We start from the raw sequence: 7,500 nt of genomic DNA on the forward strand, positions 1-7,500 counted from the left end.
CCATATACAGATTTAGCAATTGACAATGCAAGGTAGTCTCTCTCTCTCTCTCTCTCTCTCTCTCTCTCTCGTGTCAAAATGAAAACAGCTTCCAGCCCCTTTCATGAAGGACTACTTGTGCATATTGCAAGATGTCAGTTTCTAATTGAATGAGCAAAAGAGCATACAGCACCTGGTATTCCCAGGCGGTCTCCCATCCAAGTACTAACCAGGCCCGACCCTGCTTAGCTTCCGAGATCAGACGAGATCGGGCGTTGCCAGGCTGGTATGGCCATACGAAATAAGTTGACAACCATAGGCTACTTATCCATATACAGATTTAGCAATTGACAATGCAAAGTAGTCTCTCTCTCTCGTGTCAAAATGAAAACAGCTTCCAGCCCCTTTCATGAAGGACTACTTGTGCATATTGCAAGATGTCAGTTTCTAAGTGAATGAGCAAAAGAGCATACAGCACCTGGTATTCCCAGGCGGTCTCCCATCCAAGTACTAACCAGGCCCGACCCTGCTTAGCTTCCGAGATCAGACGTGATCGGGCGTTGCCAGGCTGGTATGGCCGTACGAAATAAGTTGACAACCATAGGCTACTTATCCATATACAGATTTAGCAATTGACAATGCAAGGTGGTCTCTCTCTCTCTCTCTCTCTCTCTCTCGTGTCAAAATGAAAACAGCTTCCAGCCCCTTTCATGAAGGACTACTTGTGCATATTGCAAGATGTCAGTTTCTAAGTGAATGAGCAAAAGAGCATACAGCACCTGGTATTCCCAGGCGGTCTCCCATCCAAGTACTAACCAGGCCCGACCCTGCTTAGCTTCCGAGATCAGACGAGATCGGGCGTTGCCAGGCTGGTATGGCCGTACGAAATAAGTTGACAACCATAGGCTACTTATCCATATACAGATTTAGCAATTGACAATGCAAGGTAGTCTCTCTCTCTCTCTCTCTCTCTCTCTCTCTCTCTCTCGTGTCAAAATGAAAACAGCTTCCAGCCCCTTTCATGAAGGACTACTTGTGCATATTGCAAGATGTCAGTTTCTAAGTGAATGAGCAAAAGAGCATACAGCACCTGGTATTCCCAGGCGGTCTCCCATCCAAGTACTAACCAGGCCCGACCCTGCTTAGCTTCCGAGATCAGACGAGATCGGGCGTTGCCAGGCTGGTATGGCCGTACGAAATAAGTTGACAACCATAGGCTACTTATCCATATACAGATTTAGCAATTGACAATGCAAGGTGGTCTCTCTCTCGTGTCAAAATGAAAACAGCTTCCAGCCCCTTTCATGAAGGACTACTTGTGCATATTGCAAGATTTCAGTTTCTAAGTGAATGAGCAAAAGAGCATACAGCACCTGGTATTCCCAGGCGGTCTCCCATCCAAGTACTAACCAGGCCCGACCCTGGCCCGACCCTGCTTAGCTTCCGAGATCAGACGAGATCGGGCGTTGCCAGGCTAGTATGGCCGTACGAAATAAGTTGACAACCATAGGCTACTTATCCATATACAGATTTAGCAATTGACAATGCAAGGTAGTCTCTCTCTCTCTCTCTCTCTCTCTCTCTCTCTCGTGTCAAAATGAAAACAGCTTCCAGCCCCTTTCATGAAGGACTACTTGTGCATATTGCAAGATGTCAGTTTCTAAGTGAATGAGCAAAAGAGCATACAGCACCTGGTATTCCCAGGCGGTCTCCCATCCAATTACTAACCAGGCCCGACCCTGCTTAGCTTCCGAGATCAGACGAGATCGGGCGTTGCCAGGCTGGTATGGCCGTACGAAATAAGTTGACAACCATAGGCTACTTATCCATATACAGATTTAGCAATTGACAATGCAAGGTAGTCTCTCTCTCTCTCGCTCTCTCTCGTGTCAAAATGAAAACAGCTTCCAGCCCCTTTCATGAAGGACTACTTGTGCATATTGCAAGATGTCAGTTTCTAAGTGAATGAGCAAAAGAGCATACAGCACCTGGTATTCCCAGGCGGTCTCCCATCCAAGTACTAACCAGGCCCGACCCTGCTTAGCTTCCGAGATCAGACGAGATCGGGCGTTGCCAGGCTGGTATGGCCGTACAAAATAAGTTGACAACCATAGGCTACTTATCCATATACAGATTTAGCAATTGACAATGCAAGGTGGTCTCTCTCTCTCTCTCTCGTGTCAAAATGAAAACAGCTTCCAGCCCCTTTCATGAAGGACTACTTGTGCATATTGCAAGATTTCAGTTTCTAAGTGAATGAGCAAAAGAGCATACAGCACCTGGTATTCCCAGGCGGTCTCCCATCCAAGTACTAACCAGGCCCGACCCTGCTTAGCTTCCGAGATCAGACGAGATCGGGCGTTGCCAGGCTGGTATGGCCGTACGAAATAAGTTGACAACCATAGGCTACTTATCCATATACAGATTTAGCAATTGACAATGCAAGGTAGTCTCTCTCTCTCTCTCTCTCTCTCTCTCTCTCTCTCTCTCGTGTCAAAATGAAAACAGCTTCCAGCCCCTTTCATTAAGGACTACTTGTGCATATTGCAAGATGTCAGTTTCTAATTGAATGAGCAAAAGAGCATACAGCACCTGGTATTCCCAGGCGGTCTCCCATCCAAGTACTAACCAGGCCCGACCCTGCTTAGCTTCCGAGATCAGACGAGATCGGGCGTTGCCAGGCTGGTATGGCCGTACGAAATAAGTTGACAACCATAGGCTACTTATCCATATACAGATTTAGCAATTGACAATGCAAGGTAGTCTCTCTCTCTCTCTCTCTCTCTCTCTCGTGCCAAAATGAAAACAGCTTCCAGCCCCTTTCATGAAGGACTACTTGTGCATATTGCAAGATGTCAGTTTCTAATTGAATGAGCAAAAGAGCATACAGCACCTGGTATTCCCAGGCGGTCTCCCATCCAAGTACTAACCAGGCCCGACCCTGCTTAGCTTCCGAGATCAGACGAGATCGGGCGTTGCCAGGCTGGTATGGCCGTACGAAATAAGTTGACAACCATAGGCTACTTATCCATATACAGATTTAGCAATTGACAATGCAAGGTAGTCTCTCTCTCTCTCTCTCTCTCTCGTGTCAAAATGAAAACAGCTTCCAGCCCCTTTCATGAAGGACTACTTGTGCATATTGCAAGATGTCAGTTTCTAAGTGAATGAGCAAAAGAGCATACAGCACCTGGTATTCCCAGGCGGTCTCCCATCCAAGTACTAACCAGGCCCGACCCTGCTTAGCTTCCGAGATCAGACGAGATCGGGCGTTGCCAGGCTGGTATGGCCGTACAAAAAAAGTTGACAACCATAGGCTACTTATCCATATACAGATTTAGCAATTGACAATGCAAGGTGGTCTCTCTCTCTCTCTCTCGTGTCAAAATGAAAACAGCTTCCAGCCCCTTTCATGAAGGACTACTTGTGCATATTGCAAGATTTCAGTTTCTAAGTGAATGAGCAAAAGAGCATACAGCACCTGGTATTCCCAGGCGGTCTCCCATCCAAGTACTAACCAGGCCCGACCCTGGCCCGACCCTGCTTAGCTTCCGAGATCAGACGAGATCGGGCGTTGCCAGGCTAGTATGGCCGTACGAAATAAGTTGACAACCATAGGCTACTTATCCATATACAGATTTAGCAATTGACAATGCAAGGTAGTCTCTCTCTCTCTCTCTCTCTCTCTCTCTCTCTCTCGTGTCAAAATGAAAACAGCTTCCAGCCCCTTTCATGAAGGACTACTTGTGCATATTGCAAGATGTCAGTTTCTAAGTGAATGAGCAAAAGAGCATACAGCACCTGGTATTCCCAGGCGGTCTCCCATCCAATTACTAACCAGGCCCGACCCTGCTTAGCTTCCGAGATCAGACGAGATCGGGCGTTGCCAGGCTGGTATGGCCGTACAAAATAAGTTGACAACCATAGGCTACTTATCCATATACAGATTTAGCAATTGACAATGCAAGGTAGTCTCTCTCTCTCTCGCTCTCTCTCGTGTCAAAATGAAAACAGCTTCCAGCCCCTTTCATGAAGGACTACTTGTGCATATTGCAAGATGTCAGTTTCTAAGTGAATGAGCAAAAGAGCATACAGCACCTGGTATTCCCAGGCGGTCTCCCATCCAAGTACTAACCAGGCCCGACCCTGCTTAGCTTCCGAGATCAGACGAGATCGGGCGTTGCCAGGCTGGTATGGCCGTACAAAATAAGTTGACAACCATAGGCTACTTATCCATATACAGATTTAGCAATTGACAATGCAAGGTGGTCTCTCTCTCTCTCTCTCGTGTCAAAATGAAAACAGCTTCCAGCCCCTTTCATGAAGGACTACTTGTGCATATTGCAAGATTTCAGTTTCTAAGTGAATGAGCAAAAGAGCATACAGCACCTGGTATTCCCAGGCGGTCTCCCATCCAAGTACTAACCAGGCCCGACCCTGCTTAGCTTCCGAGATCAGACGAGATCGGGCGTTGCCAGGCTGGTATGGCCGTACGAAATAAGTTGACAACCATAGGCTACTTATCCATATACAGATTTAGCAATTGACAATGCAAGGTAGTCTCTCTCTCTCTCTCTCTCTCTCTCTCTCGTGTCAAAATGAAAACAGCTTCCAGCCCCTTTCATGAAGGACTACTTGTGCATATTGCAAGATGTCAGTTTCTAATTGAATGAGAAAAAGAGCATACAGCACCTGGTATTCCCAGGCGGTCTCCCATCCAAGTACTAACCAGGCCCGACCCTGCTTAGCTTCCGAGATCAGACGAGATCGGGCGTTGCCAGGCTGGTATGGCCGTACGAAATAAGTTGACAACCATAGGCTACTTATCCATATACAGATTTAGCAATTGACAATGCAAGGTAGTCTCTCTCTCTCTCTCTCTCTCTCGTGTCAAAATGAAAACAGCTTCCAGCCCCTTTCATGAAGGACTACTTGTGCATATTGCAAGATGTCAGTTTCTAAGTGAATGAGCAAAAGAGCATACAGCACCTGGTATTCCCAGGCGGTCTCCCATCCAAGTACTAACCAGGCCCGACCCTGCTTAGCTTCCGAGATCAGACGAGATCGGGCGTTGCCAGGCTGGTATGGCCGTACGAAATAAGTTGACAACCATAGGCTACTTATCCATATACAGATTTAGCAATTGACAATGCAAGGTAGTCTCTCTCTCTCTCTCTCTCTCTCTCTCTCTCGTGTCAAAATGAAAACAGCTTCCAGCCCCTTTCATGAAGGACTACTTGTGCATATTGCAAGATGTCAGTTTCTAATTGAATGAGCAAAAGAGCATACAGCACCTGGTATTCCCAGGCGGTCTCCCATCCAAGTACTAACCAGGCCCGACCCTGCTTAGCTTCCGAGATCAGACGAGATCGGGCGTTGCCAGGCTGGTATGGCCGTACGAAATAAGTTGACAACCATAGGCTACTTATCCATATACAGATTTAGCAATTGACAATGCAAGGTAGTCTCTCTCTCTCTCTCTCTCTCTCGTGTCAAAATGAAAACAGCTTCCAGCCCCTTTCATGAAGGACTACTTGTGCATATTGCAAGATGTCAGTTTCTAAGTGAATGAGCAAAAGAGCATACAGCACCTGGTATTCCCAGGCGGTCTCCCATCCAAGTACTAACCAGGCCCGACCCTGCTTAGCTTCCGAGATCAGACGAGATCGGGCGTTGCCAGGCTGGTATGGCCGTACAAAAAAAGTTGACAACCATAGGCTACTTATCCATATACAGATTTAGCAATTGACAATGCAAGGTGGTCTCTCTCTCTCTCTCTCGTGTCAAAATGAAAACAGCTTCCAGCCCCTTTCATGAAGGACTACTTGTGCATATTGCAAGATTTCAGTTTCTAAGTGAATGAGCAAAAGAGCATACAGCACCTGGTATTCCCAGGCGGTCTCCCATCCAAGTACTAACCAGGCCCGACCCTGCTTAGCTTCCGAGATCAGACGAGATCGGGCGTTGCCAGGCTGGTATGGCCGTACGAAATAAGTTGACAACCATAGGCTACTTATCCATATACAGATTTAGCAATTGACAATGCAAGGTAGTCTCTCTCTCTCTCTCTCTCTCTCTCTCGTGTCAAAATGAAAACAGCTTCCAGCCCCTTTCATGAAGGACTACTTGTGCATATTGCAAGATGTCAGTTTCTAATTGAATGAGCAAAAGAGCATACAGCACCTGGTATTCCCAGGCGGTCTCCCATCCAAGTACTAACCAGGCCCGACCCTGCTTAGCTTCCGAGATCAGACGAGATCGGGCGTTGCCAGGCTGGTATGGCCGTACGAAATAAGTTGACAACCATAGGCTACTTATCCATATACAGATTTAGCAATTGACAATGCAAGGTAGTCTCTCTCTCTCTCTCTCTCTCTCGTGTCAAAATGAAAACAGCTTCCAGCCCCTTTCATGAAGGACTACTTGTGCATATTGCAAGATGTCAGTTTCTAAGTGAATGAGCAAAAGAGCATACAGCACCTGGTATTCCCAGGCGGTCTCCCATCCAAGTACTAACCAGGCCCGACCCTGCTTAGCTTCCGAGATCAGACGAGATCGGGCGTTGCCAGGCTGGTATGGCCGTACAAAATAAGTTGACAACCATAGGCTACTTATCCATATACAGATTTAGCAATTGACAATGCAAGGTGGTCTCTCTCTCTCTCTCTCGTGTCAAAATGAAAACAGCTTCCAGCCCCTTTCATGAAGGACTACTTGTGCATATTGCAAGATTTCAGTTTCTAAGTGAATGAGCAAAAGAGCATACAGCACCTGGTATTCCCAGGCGGTCTCCCATCCAAGTACTAACCAGGCCCGACCCTGCTTAGCTTCCGAGATCAGACGAGATCGGGCGTTGCCAGGCTGGTATGGCCGTACGAAATAAGTTGACAACCATAGGCTACTTATCCATATACAGATTTAGCAATTGACAATGCAAGGTAGTCTCTCTCTCTCTCTCTCTCTCTCTCTCTCGTGTCAAAATGAAAACAGCTTCCAGCCCCTTTCATGAAGGACTACTTGTGCATATTGCAAGATGTCAGTTTCTAATTGAATGAGAAAAAGAGCATACAGCACCTGGTATTCCCAGGCGGTCTCCCATCCAAGTACTAACCAGGCCCGACCCTGCTTAGCTTCCGAGATCAGACGAGATCGGGCGTTGCCAGGCTGGTATGGCCGTACGAAATAAGTTGACAACCATAGGCTACTTATCCATATACAGATTTAGCAATTGACAATGCAAGGTAGTCTCTCTCTCTCTCTCTCTCTCTCGTGTCAAAATGAAAACAGCTTCCAGCCCCTTTCATGAAGGACTACTTGTGCATATTGCAAGATGTCAGTTTCTAAGTGAATGAGCAAAAGAGCATACAGCACCTGGTATTCCCAGGCGGTCTCCCATCCAAGTACTAACCAGGCCCGACCCTGCTTAGCTTCCGAGATCAGACGAGATCGGGCGTTGCCAGGCTGGTATGGCCGTACGAAATAAGTTGACAACCATAGGCTACTTATCCATATACAGATTTA

General features: G+C 47.0%; 22 non-coding genes and 3 pseudogenes across 22 annotated transcripts; all 25 read right to left on the reverse strand.

Annotated features, from left to right (window-relative positions):
• Positions 1–160: 160 nt before the first annotated feature.
• On the reverse strand, positions 161–279 carry LOC146264451 (5S ribosomal RNA). Its single transcript, XR_014728038.1, has one exon. It is a non-coding gene; the product is annotated as a 5S ribosomal RNA (ribosomal RNA).
• A 166-nt stretch (positions 280–445) lies between these two features.
• Positions 446–564, reverse strand: LOC146264452 (5S ribosomal RNA). The gene has a single exon (XR_014727732.1). It is a non-coding gene; the product is annotated as a 5S ribosomal RNA (ribosomal RNA).
• A 182-nt stretch (positions 565–746) lies between these two features.
• LOC146264453 (5S ribosomal RNA) lies at positions 747–865 on the reverse strand. Its single transcript, XR_014725961.1, has one exon. It is a non-coding gene; the product is annotated as a 5S ribosomal RNA (ribosomal RNA).
• A 192-nt stretch (positions 866–1,057) lies between these two features.
• Positions 1,058–1,176, reverse strand: LOC146264454 (5S ribosomal RNA). Its single transcript, XR_014725962.1, has one exon. It is a non-coding gene; the product is annotated as a 5S ribosomal RNA (ribosomal RNA).
• Positions 1,177–1,340: 164 nt separating this feature from the next.
• Positions 1,341–1,470, reverse strand: LOC146264455 (5S ribosomal RNA; annotated as a pseudogene).
• Positions 1,471–1,658: 188 nt separating this feature from the next.
• LOC146264456 (5S ribosomal RNA) lies at positions 1,659–1,777 on the reverse strand. Its single transcript, XR_014729229.1, has one exon. It is a non-coding gene; the product is annotated as a 5S ribosomal RNA (ribosomal RNA).
• Positions 1,778–1,955: 178 nt separating this feature from the next.
• LOC146264457 (5S ribosomal RNA) lies at positions 1,956–2,074 on the reverse strand. Its single transcript, XR_014728191.1, has one exon. It is a non-coding gene; the product is annotated as a 5S ribosomal RNA (ribosomal RNA).
• A 172-nt stretch (positions 2,075–2,246) lies between these two features.
• LOC146264458 (5S ribosomal RNA) lies at positions 2,247–2,365 on the reverse strand. The gene has a single exon (XR_014725964.1). It is a non-coding gene; the product is annotated as a 5S ribosomal RNA (ribosomal RNA).
• A 194-nt stretch (positions 2,366–2,559) lies between these two features.
• On the reverse strand, positions 2,560–2,678 carry LOC146264459 (5S ribosomal RNA). Its single transcript, XR_014725965.1, has one exon. It is a non-coding gene; the product is annotated as a 5S ribosomal RNA (ribosomal RNA).
• A 182-nt stretch (positions 2,679–2,860) lies between these two features.
• On the reverse strand, positions 2,861–2,979 carry LOC146264460 (5S ribosomal RNA). Its single transcript, XR_014725966.1, has one exon. It is a non-coding gene; the product is annotated as a 5S ribosomal RNA (ribosomal RNA).
• A 178-nt stretch (positions 2,980–3,157) lies between these two features.
• LOC146264461 (5S ribosomal RNA) lies at positions 3,158–3,276 on the reverse strand. Its single transcript, XR_014728192.1, has one exon. It is a non-coding gene; the product is annotated as a 5S ribosomal RNA (ribosomal RNA).
• Positions 3,277–3,448: 172 nt separating this feature from the next.
• Positions 3,449–3,578, reverse strand: LOC146264462 (5S ribosomal RNA; annotated as a pseudogene).
• A 190-nt stretch (positions 3,579–3,768) lies between these two features.
• Positions 3,769–3,887, reverse strand: LOC146264463 (5S ribosomal RNA; annotated as a pseudogene).
• A 178-nt stretch (positions 3,888–4,065) lies between these two features.
• LOC146264464 (5S ribosomal RNA) lies at positions 4,066–4,184 on the reverse strand. Its single transcript, XR_014728193.1, has one exon. It is a non-coding gene; the product is annotated as a 5S ribosomal RNA (ribosomal RNA).
• A 172-nt stretch (positions 4,185–4,356) lies between these two features.
• Positions 4,357–4,475, reverse strand: LOC146264465 (5S ribosomal RNA). Its single transcript, XR_014725967.1, has one exon. It is a non-coding gene; the product is annotated as a 5S ribosomal RNA (ribosomal RNA).
• A 184-nt stretch (positions 4,476–4,659) lies between these two features.
• Positions 4,660–4,778, reverse strand: LOC146264466 (5S ribosomal RNA). The gene has a single exon (XR_014725968.1). It is a non-coding gene; the product is annotated as a 5S ribosomal RNA (ribosomal RNA).
• Positions 4,779–4,956: 178 nt separating this feature from the next.
• LOC146264467 (5S ribosomal RNA) lies at positions 4,957–5,075 on the reverse strand. Its single transcript, XR_014725970.1, has one exon. It is a non-coding gene; the product is annotated as a 5S ribosomal RNA (ribosomal RNA).
• A 186-nt stretch (positions 5,076–5,261) lies between these two features.
• Positions 5,262–5,380, reverse strand: LOC146264468 (5S ribosomal RNA). Its single transcript, XR_014725971.1, has one exon. It is a non-coding gene; the product is annotated as a 5S ribosomal RNA (ribosomal RNA).
• A 178-nt stretch (positions 5,381–5,558) lies between these two features.
• LOC146264469 (5S ribosomal RNA) lies at positions 5,559–5,677 on the reverse strand. Its single transcript, XR_014728194.1, has one exon. It is a non-coding gene; the product is annotated as a 5S ribosomal RNA (ribosomal RNA).
• Positions 5,678–5,849: 172 nt separating this feature from the next.
• Positions 5,850–5,968, reverse strand: LOC146264470 (5S ribosomal RNA). Its single transcript, XR_014725972.1, has one exon. It is a non-coding gene; the product is annotated as a 5S ribosomal RNA (ribosomal RNA).
• A 182-nt stretch (positions 5,969–6,150) lies between these two features.
• On the reverse strand, positions 6,151–6,269 carry LOC146264471 (5S ribosomal RNA). The gene has a single exon (XR_014725973.1). It is a non-coding gene; the product is annotated as a 5S ribosomal RNA (ribosomal RNA).
• Positions 6,270–6,447: 178 nt separating this feature from the next.
• LOC146264472 (5S ribosomal RNA) lies at positions 6,448–6,566 on the reverse strand. Its single transcript, XR_014728196.1, has one exon. It is a non-coding gene; the product is annotated as a 5S ribosomal RNA (ribosomal RNA).
• A 172-nt stretch (positions 6,567–6,738) lies between these two features.
• LOC146264473 (5S ribosomal RNA) lies at positions 6,739–6,857 on the reverse strand. Its single transcript, XR_014725974.1, has one exon. It is a non-coding gene; the product is annotated as a 5S ribosomal RNA (ribosomal RNA).
• A 184-nt stretch (positions 6,858–7,041) lies between these two features.
• Positions 7,042–7,160, reverse strand: LOC146264474 (5S ribosomal RNA). The gene has a single exon (XR_014725976.1). It is a non-coding gene; the product is annotated as a 5S ribosomal RNA (ribosomal RNA).
• Positions 7,161–7,338: 178 nt separating this feature from the next.
• Positions 7,339–7,457, reverse strand: LOC146264475 (5S ribosomal RNA). Its single transcript, XR_014725977.1, has one exon. It is a non-coding gene; the product is annotated as a 5S ribosomal RNA (ribosomal RNA).
• Positions 7,458–7,500: the final 43 nt, after the last annotated feature.

This window comes from Hypomesus nipponensis, chromosome 12 (genome assembly GCF_054491055.1).
Source record: "Hypomesus nipponensis isolate SF chromosome 12, ASM5449105v1, whole genome shotgun sequence".
Lineage (NCBI taxonomy): Eukaryota > Metazoa > Chordata > Actinopteri > Osmeriformes > Osmeridae > Hypomesus > Hypomesus nipponensis.